General features: G+C 36.5%; 8 non-coding genes across 8 annotated transcripts; all 8 read left to right on the forward strand.

Annotated features, from left to right (window-relative positions):
• The first annotated feature begins 797 nt into the window (after positions 1-797).
• On the forward strand, positions 798-870 carry TRNAK-UUU (transfer RNA lysine (anticodon UUU)). Its single transcript has one exon. It is a non-coding gene; the product is annotated as a tRNA-Lys (tRNA).
• An 864-nt stretch (positions 871-1734) lies between these two features.
• Positions 1735-1807, forward strand: TRNAK-UUU (transfer RNA lysine (anticodon UUU)). Its single transcript has one exon. It is a non-coding gene; the product is annotated as a tRNA-Lys (tRNA).
• Positions 1808-2671: 864 nt separating this feature from the next.
• TRNAK-UUU (transfer RNA lysine (anticodon UUU)) lies at positions 2672-2744 on the forward strand. The gene has a single exon. It is a non-coding gene; the product is annotated as a tRNA-Lys (tRNA).
• Positions 2745-3608: 864 nt separating this feature from the next.
• TRNAK-UUU (transfer RNA lysine (anticodon UUU)) lies at positions 3609-3681 on the forward strand. Its single transcript has one exon. It is a non-coding gene; the product is annotated as a tRNA-Lys (tRNA).
• Positions 3682-4545: 864 nt separating this feature from the next.
• TRNAK-UUU (transfer RNA lysine (anticodon UUU)) lies at positions 4546-4618 on the forward strand. The gene has a single exon. It is a non-coding gene; the product is annotated as a tRNA-Lys (tRNA).
• An 864-nt stretch (positions 4619-5482) lies between these two features.
• On the forward strand, positions 5483-5555 carry TRNAK-UUU (transfer RNA lysine (anticodon UUU)). The gene has a single exon. It is a non-coding gene; the product is annotated as a tRNA-Lys (tRNA).
• An 864-nt stretch (positions 5556-6419) lies between these two features.
• TRNAK-UUU (transfer RNA lysine (anticodon UUU)) lies at positions 6420-6492 on the forward strand. Its single transcript has one exon. It is a non-coding gene; the product is annotated as a tRNA-Lys (tRNA).
• A 1277-nt stretch (positions 6493-7769) lies between these two features.
• Positions 7770-7860, forward strand: TRNAR-UCU (transfer RNA arginine (anticodon UCU)). The gene is given in 2 exon segments: positions 7770-7806; positions 7825-7860. It is a non-coding gene; the product is annotated as a tRNA-Arg (tRNA).
• Positions 7861-8991: the final 1131 nt, after the last annotated feature.

Genomic DNA, 8991 nt, shown 5'->3' on the forward strand with positions numbered 1-8991 from the left:
TAGAGTAATTGCAAGTTACTCTTAATGGAGCCATTAAATACCCATCGGTCGTGTACCATTTGACAAGAGTTAAGAAGACTTACCGCAACGGTATCATGTCGTTTGAGATGTTGATTATCTTTTCCCCAATTCAATGTTCAAAATGGAACCCTGCTTATAGTTTCCAAATCACTTTATAATGTTGGTCAACCGCTGATAGCTCATCTTTTTATTTGAGAATTTCTGTTCACCTTGTTGAATCAGGTTGGATCTCTGGTGCAATGGATAGCGGCTTGGGGTTCTAGGCGAATGTAGAGAAAGCATTCAAAGTCTTTGGGTTGGAATACTAGCTGGGTCAGTTTTATCCCTCCTTTATCTTATAACTAATTGAAACAGTAACAAACAATGCCTGCTTCTGCATAACCAGAGACATTTACCAAAACGGCAGTGAAAGAAAGTCTATTTAAACAGACACTGTTTGCTTTGAAAATGTTGCATAATCTATGCCCAAGAGTAAATTTCCAGTTATACTGCTGGACATGTAATTTAGTACCTAGTAATAGTATTTGGCCTTTTACTAATTTCACAATGTCAATTTAGAGACATGATTTCTAAGTCAGCCGAAAATGAGATAGAACGAATTTCAGGATTTAAAATAGATTACGTGTGCTGCTGAAATTTCAAATGCTTGAAATATCAATTAATTATTAAACTCTACATATTTGATTGCTAATATATGTAACCATATTAAGAATTAAAGTGTAGGTTGGTGTGCGTCCACATCATTTTTAGCTGATTTTTAGTTGCAGTGTTGCAGAGCCTGGATAGCTCAGTCGGTAGAGCATCAGACTTTTAATCTGAGGGTCCAGGGTTCAAGTCCCTGTTCAGGCGGTTTGTTTAAAGAAAATGTACTCTAATGACATGCTCTTTTCAGGATCCAATGAACGAGTAGTCCCATTAGAGTAATTGCAAGTTACTCTTAATGGAGCCATTAAATACCCATCGGTCGTGTACCATTTGACAAGAGTTAAGAAGACTTACCGCAACGGTATCATGTCGTTTGAGATGTTGATTATCTTTTCCCCAATTCAATGTTCAAAATGGAACCCTGCTTATAGTTTCCAAATCACTTTATAATGTTGGTCAACCGCTGATAGCTCATCTTTTTATTTGAGAATTTCTGTTCACCTTGTTGAATCAGGTTGGATCTCTGGTGCAATGGATAGCGGCTTGGGGTTCTAGGCGAATGTAGAGAAAGCATTCAAAGTCTTTGGGTTGGAATACTAGCTGGGTCAGTTTTATCCCTCCTTTATCTTATAACTAATTGAAACAGTAACAAACAATGCCTGCTTCTGCATAACCAGAGACATTTACCAAAACGGCAGTGAAAGAAAGTCTATTTAAACAGACACTGTTTGCTTTGAAAATGTTGCATAATCTATGCCCAAGAGTAAATTTCCAGTTATACTGCTGGACATGTAATTTAGTACCTAGTAATAGTATTTGGCCTTTTACTAATTTCACAATGTCAATTTAGAGACATGATTTCTAAGTCAGCCGAAAATGAGATAGAACGAATTTCAGGATTTAAAATAGATTACGTGTGCTGCTGAAATTTCAAATGCTTGAAATATCAATTAATTATTAAACTCTACATATTTGATTGCTAATATATGTAACCATATTAAGAATTAAAGTGTAGGTTGGTGTGCGTCCACATCATTTTTAGCTGATTTTTAGTTGCAGTGTTGCAGAGCCTGGATAGCTCAGTCGGTAGAGCATCAGACTTTTAATCTGAGGGTCCAGGGTTCAAGTCCCTGTTCAGGCGGTTTGTTTAAAGAAAATGTACTCTAATGACATGCTCTTTTCAGGATCCAATGAACGAGTAGTCCCATTAGAGTAATTGCAAGTTACTCTTAATGGAGCCATTAAATACCCATCGGTCGTGTACCATTTGACAAGAGTTAAGAAGACTTACCGCAACGGTATCATGTCGTTTGAGATGTTGATTATCTTTTCCCCAATTCAATGTTCAAAATGGAACCCTGCTTATAGTTTCCAAATCACTTTATAATGTTGGTCAACCGCTGATAGCTCATCTTTTTATTTGAGAATTTCTGTTCACCTTGTTGAATCAGGTTGGATCTCTGGTGCAATGGATAGCGGCTTGGGGTTCTAGGCGAATGTAGAGAAAGCATTCAAAGTCTTTGGGTTGGAATACTAGCTGGGTCAGTTTTATCCCTCCTTTATCTTATAACTAATTGAAACAGTAACAAACAATGCCTGCTTCTGCATAACCAGAGACATTTACCAAAACGGCAGTGAAAGAAAGTCTATTTAAACAGACACTGTTTGCTTTGAAAATGTTGCATAATCTATGCCCAAGAGTAAATTTCCAGTTATACTGCTGGACATGTAATTTAGTACCTAGTAATAGTATTTGGCCTTTTACTAATTTCACAATGTCAATTTAGAGACATGATTTCTAAGTCAGCCGAAAATGAGATAGAACGAATTTCAGGATTTAAAATAGATTACGTGTGCTGCTGAAATTTCAAATGCTTGAAATATCAATTAATTATTAAACTCTACATATTTGATTGCTAATATATGTAACCATATTAAGAATTAAAGTGTAGGTTGGTGTGCGTCCACATCATTTTTAGCTGATTTTTAGTTGCAGTGTTGCAGAGCCTGGATAGCTCAGTCGGTAGAGCATCAGACTTTTAATCTGAGGGTCCAGGGTTCAAGTCCCTGTTCAGGCGGTTTGTTTAAAGAAAATGTACTCTAATGACATGCTCTTTTCAGGATCCAATGAACGAGTAGTCCCATTAGAGTAATTGCAAGTTACTCTTAATGGAGCCATTAAATACCCATCGGTCGTGTACCATTTGACAAGAGTTAAGAAGACTTACCGCAACGGTATCATGTCGTTTGAGATGTTGATTATCTTTTCCCCAATTCAATGTTCAAAATGGAACCCTGCTTATAGTTTCCAAATCACTTTATAATGTTGGTCAACCGCTGATAGCTCATCTTTTTATTTGAGAATTTCTGTTCACCTTGTTGAATCAGGTTGGATCTCTGGTGCAATGGATAGCGGCTTGGGGTTCTAGGCGAATGTAGAGAAAGCATTCAAAGTCTTTGGGTTGGAATACTAGCTGGGTCAGTTTTATCCCTCCTTTATCTTATAACTAATTGAAACAGTAACAAACAATGCCTGCTTCTGCATAACCAGAGACATTTACCAAAACGGCAGTGAAAGAAAGTCTATTTAAACAGACACTGTTTGCTTTGAAAATGTTGCATAATCTATGCCCAAGAGTAAATTTCCAGTTATACTGCTGGACATGTAATTTAGTACCTAGTAATAGTATTTGGCCTTTTACTAATTTCACAATGTCAATTTAGAGACATGATTTCTAAGTCAGCCGAAAATGAGATAGAACGAATTTCAGGATTTAAAATAGATTACGTGTGCTGCTGAAATTTCAAATGCTTGAAATATCAATTAATTATTAAACTCTACATATTTGATTGCTAATATATGTAACCATATTAAGAATTAAAGTGTAGGTTGGTGTGCGTCCACATCATTTTTAGCTGATTTTTAGTTGCAGTGTTGCAGAGCCTGGATAGCTCAGTCGGTAGAGCATCAGACTTTTAATCTGAGGGTCCAGGGTTCAAGTCCCTGTTCAGGCGGTTTGTTTAAAGAAAATGTACTCTAATGACATGCTCTTTTCAGGATCCAATGAACGAGTAGTCCCATTAGAGTAATTGCAAGTTACTCTTAATGGAGCCATTAAATACCCATCGGTCGTGTACCATTTGACAAGAGTTAAGAAGACTTACCGCAACGGTATCATGTCGTTTGAGATGTTGATTATCTTTTCCCCAATTCAATGTTCAAAATGGAACCCTGCTTATAGTTTCCAAATCACTTTATAATGTTGGTCAACCGCTGATAGCTCATCTTTTTATTTGAGAATTTCTGTTCACCTTGTTGAATCAGGTTGGATCTCTGGTGCAATGGATAGCGGCTTGGGGTTCTAGGCGAATGTAGAGAAAGCATTCAAAGTCTTTGGGTTGGAATACTAGCTGGGTCAGTTTTATCCCTCCTTTATCTTATAACTAATTGAAACAGTAACAAACAATGCCTGCTTCTGCATAACCAGAGACATTTACCAAAACGGCAGTGAAAGAAAGTCTATTTAAACAGACACTGTTTGCTTTGAAAATGTTGCATAATCTATGCCCAAGAGTAAATTTCCAGTTATACTGCTGGACATGTAATTTAGTACCTAGTAATAGTATTTGGCCTTTTACTAATTTCACAATGTCAATTTAGAGACATGATTTCTAAGTCAGCCGAAAATGAGATAGAACGAATTTCAGGATTTAAAATAGATTACGTGTGCTGCTGAAATTTCAAATGCTTGAAATATCAATTAATTATTAAACTCTACATATTTGATTGCTAATATATGTAACCATATTAAAAATTAAAGTGTAGGTTGGTGTGCGTCCACATCATTTTTAGCTGATTTTTAGTTGCAGTGTTGCAGAGCCTGGATAGCTCAGTCGGTAGAGCATCAGACTTTTAATCTGAGGGTCCAGGGTTCAAGTCCCTGTTCAGGCGGTTTGTTTAAAGAAAATGTACTCTAATGACATGCTCTTTTCAGGATCCAATGAACGAGTAGTCCCATTAGAGTAATTGCAAGTTACTCTTAATGGAGCCATTAAATACCCATCGGTCGTGTACCATTTGACAAGAGTTAAGAAGACTTACCGCAACGGTATCATGTCGTTTGAGATGTTGATTATCTTTTCCCCAATTCAATGTTCAAAATGGAACCCTGCTTATAGTTTCCAAATCACTTTATAAAGTTGGTCAACCGCTGATAGCTCATCTTTTTATTTGAGAATTTCTGTTCACCTTGTTGAATCAGGTTGGATCTCTGGTGCAATGGATAGCGGCTTGGGGTTCTAGGCGAATGTAGAGAAAGCATTCAAAGTCTTTGGGTTGGAATACTAGCTGGGTCAGTTTTATCCCTCCTTTATCTTATAACTAATTGAAACAGTAACAAACAATGCCTGCTTCTGCATAACCAGAGACATTTACCAAAACGGCAGTGAAAGAAAGTCTATTTAAACAGACACTGTTTGCTTTGAAAATGTTGCATAATCTATGCCCAAGAGTAAATTTCCAGTTATACTGCTGGACATGTAATTTAGTACCTAGTAATAGTATTTGGCCTTTTACTAATTTCACAATGTCAATTTAGAGACATGATTTCTAAGTCAGCCGAAAATGAGATAGAACGAATTTCAGGATTTAAAATAGATTACGTGTGCTGCTGAAATTTCAAATGCTTGAAATATCAATTAATTATTAAACTCTACATATTTGATTGCTAATATATGTAACCATATTAAGAATTAAAGTGTAGGTTGGTGTGCGTCCACATCATTTTTAGCTGATTTTTAGTTGCAGTGTTGCAGAGCCTGGATAGCTCAGTCGGTAGAGCATCAGACTTTTAATCTGAGGGTCCAGGGTTCAAGTCCCTGTTCAGGCGGTTTGTTTAAAGAAAATGTACTCTAATGACATGCTCTTTTCAGGATCCAATGAACGAGTAGTCCCATTAGAGTAATTGCAAGTTACTCTTAATGGAGCCATTAAATACCCATCGGTCGTGTACCATTTGACAAGAGTTAAGAAGACTTACCGCAACGGTATCATGTCGTTTGAGATGTTGATTATCTTTTCCCCAATTCAATGTTCAAAATGGAACCCTGCTTATAGTTTCCAAATCACTTTATAAAGTTGGTCAACCGCTGATAGCTCATCTTTTTATTTGAGAATTTCTGTTCACCTTGTTGAATCAGGTTGGATCTCTGGTGCAATGGATAGCGGCTTGGGGTTCTAGGCGAATGTAGAGAAAGCATTCAAAGTCTTTGGGTTGGAATACTAGCTGGGTCAGTTTTATCCCTCCTTTATCTTATAACTAATTGAAACAGTAACAAACAATGCCTGCTTCTGCATAACCAGAGACATTTACCAAAACGGCAGTGAAAGAAAGTCTATTTAAACAGACACTGTTTGCTTTGAAAATGTTGCATAATCTATGCCCAAGAGTAAATTTCCAGTTATACTGCTGGACATGTAATTTAGTACCTAGTAATAGTATTTGGCCTTTTACTAATTTCACAATATCAATTTAGAGACATGATTTCTAAGTCAGCCGAAAATGAGATAGAACGAATTTCAGGATTTAAAATAGATTACGTGTGCTGCTGAAATTTCAAATGCTTGAAATATCAATTAATTATTAAACTCTACATATTTGATTGCTAATATATGTAACCATATTAAGAATTAAAGTGTAGGTTGGTGTGCGTCCACATCATTTTTAGCTGATTTTTAGTTGCAGTGTTGCAGAGCCTGGATAGCTCAGTCGGTAGAGCATCAGACTTTTAATCTGAGGGTCCAGGGTTCAAGTCCCTGTTCAGGCGGTTTGTTTAAAGAAAATGTACTCTAATGACATGCTCTTTTCAGGATCCAATGAACGAGTAGTCCCATTAGAGTAATTGCAAGTTACTCTTAATGGAGCCATTAAATACCCATCGGTCGTGTACCATTTGACAAGAGTTAAGAAGACTTACCGCAACGGTATCATGTCGTTTGAGATGTTGATTATCTTTTCCCCAATTCAATGTTCAAAATGGAACCCTGCTTATAGTTTCCAAATCACTTTATAAAGTTGGTCAACCGCTGATAGCTCATCTTTTTATTTGAGAATTTCTGTTCACCTTGTTGAATCAGGTTGGATCTCTGGTGCAATGGATAGCGGCTTGGGGTTCTAGGCGAATGTAGAGAAAGCATTCAAAGTCTTTGGGTTGGAATACTAGCTGGGTCAGTTTTATCCCTCCTTTATCTTATAACTAATTGAAACAGTAACAAACAATGCCTGCTTCTGCATAACCAGAGACATTTACCAAAACGGCAGTGAAAGAAAGTCTATTTAAACAGACACTGTTTGCTTTGAAAATGTTGCATAATCTATGCCCAAGAGTAAATTTCCAGTTATACTGCTGGTCATGTAATTTAGTACCTAGTAATAGTATTTGGCCTTTTACTAATTTCACAATGTCAATTTAGAGACATGATTTCTAAGTCAGCCGAAAATGAGATAGAACGAATTTCAGGATTTAAAATAGATTACGTGTGCTGCTGAAATTTCAAATGCTTGAAATATCAATTAATTATTAAACTCTACATATTTGATTGCTAATATACGTAACCATATTAAGAATTAAAGTGAAGGTTGGTGTGCGTCCACATCATTTTTAGCTGATTTTTAGTTTCGGTGTTGCAGAACCTGGATAGCTCAGTCGGTAGAGCATCAGACTTTTAATCTGAGGGTCCAGGGTTCAAGTCCCTGTTCAGGCGGTCGGCTACTTTAAAGAAAAAGTATTCTGATTGTACATTCTTTTTGTGTTCCACTGCATGATGAATAAGATATTCCATTACCAAAATTTTAAAAAAAGTCTTTCATGGAGAAGTGAAAAACCCATCTGTCTCATATATCAGATGGCGATACACTAAACTTAAGTTGTATGCAGACTTACCAACTGTATCATGTAGTTTGACACGGTGAATAACTTTTACCCAATTCAATATTCAAAATATAGCCATGGTTATAGTATCCAATGAACTTTATAAAGTTGATCAACAGCTCAAAGTTCATTATTTCATTTCTGAATATCTGTGCACCTTATTCAAGCAGATTGGCTCTGTGGCGCAATGGATAGCGCATTGGACTTCTAGGTGAATGTCAAGAATGTATTCAAAGGCTGTGGGTTCGAATCCCACCAGAGTCAGTTTTATCCCTGTTTATTTCATAACTATTTAAAGAAGTTATAAACGATGCATGCATGATTCTGCTTCACCAAAATCATTTGCCAAAAAGGTCAGTAAAAGGAAGTCTATTTTAAAGAGACACTGTTCAATTTGGGTAATCTATGCAGAAGAGGAAATTGTCAGCTGTACTGATGAAAATATAATTTACTCGGAAGTAAGATTTTGGGCCCTTCCTTAATTTTACCATGTCAATAAACACATATGAATTTGACGTCAGCAAAAAAATGAGATAGTAGCAACTTCAGGACTAAAAATAAGGTTACATTTACTGAAGAAATTTCAAATGCTTGAAATATCAATTTATTATTATATTCTAGTGTATTTGGTACCTTATTCAGGTAACCATCTTAAGAAACATAGTGTTAGTTGGGACACTGCCAAATTTTGATAAGGTGATTTTGAGGTTTGCTGTATCAGAGCCTGGATAGCTCAGTCGGTAGTGCATCAGACTTTTAATCTGAGGGTCCAGGGTTCAAGTCCCTGTTCAGGTGGTTTGGTTAAAGAAAATGTACTCTAATTACATGCTCTATTCAGGATCCAATGAATGAGTAATCCCATTAGAGTAATTGCAAGTTAGTCTTAATGGAGCCATTAAATTTCCATCGGTTGTGTACCATTTGACAAGAATTAAGAAGACTTACCGCAATGGTATCATGTAGTTTGACATGTTGATTATGTTTTCCCCAATTCAATGTTCAAAATGGAACCCTGCTTATAGTTTCCAAATCACTTTATAAAGTTGGTCAACCGCTGATAGCTCATCTTTTTATTTGAGAATTTCTGTTCACCTTGTTGAATCAGGTTGGATCTCTAGTGCAATGGATAGCGGCTTGGGGTTCTAGGCGAATGTGGAGAAAGCATTCAAAGTCTTTGGGTTGGAATACTAGCTGGGTCAGTTTTATCCCTCCTTTATCTTATAACTAATTGAAACAGTAACAAATAATGCCTGCTTCTGCATAACCAGAGACATTTACCAAAACGGCAGTGAAAGAAAGTCTATTTAAACAGACACTGTTTGCTTTGAAAATGTTGCATAATCTATGCCCAAGAGTAAATACCCAGTTATACTGCTGGACATTCAATTTAGTACC

Source organism: Triturus cristatus, chromosome 4_1, assembly GCF_964204655.1.
Source record: "Triturus cristatus chromosome 4_1, aTriCri1.1, whole genome shotgun sequence".
Classification (NCBI taxonomy): Eukaryota; Metazoa; Chordata; class Amphibia; order Caudata; family Salamandridae; genus Triturus; species Triturus cristatus.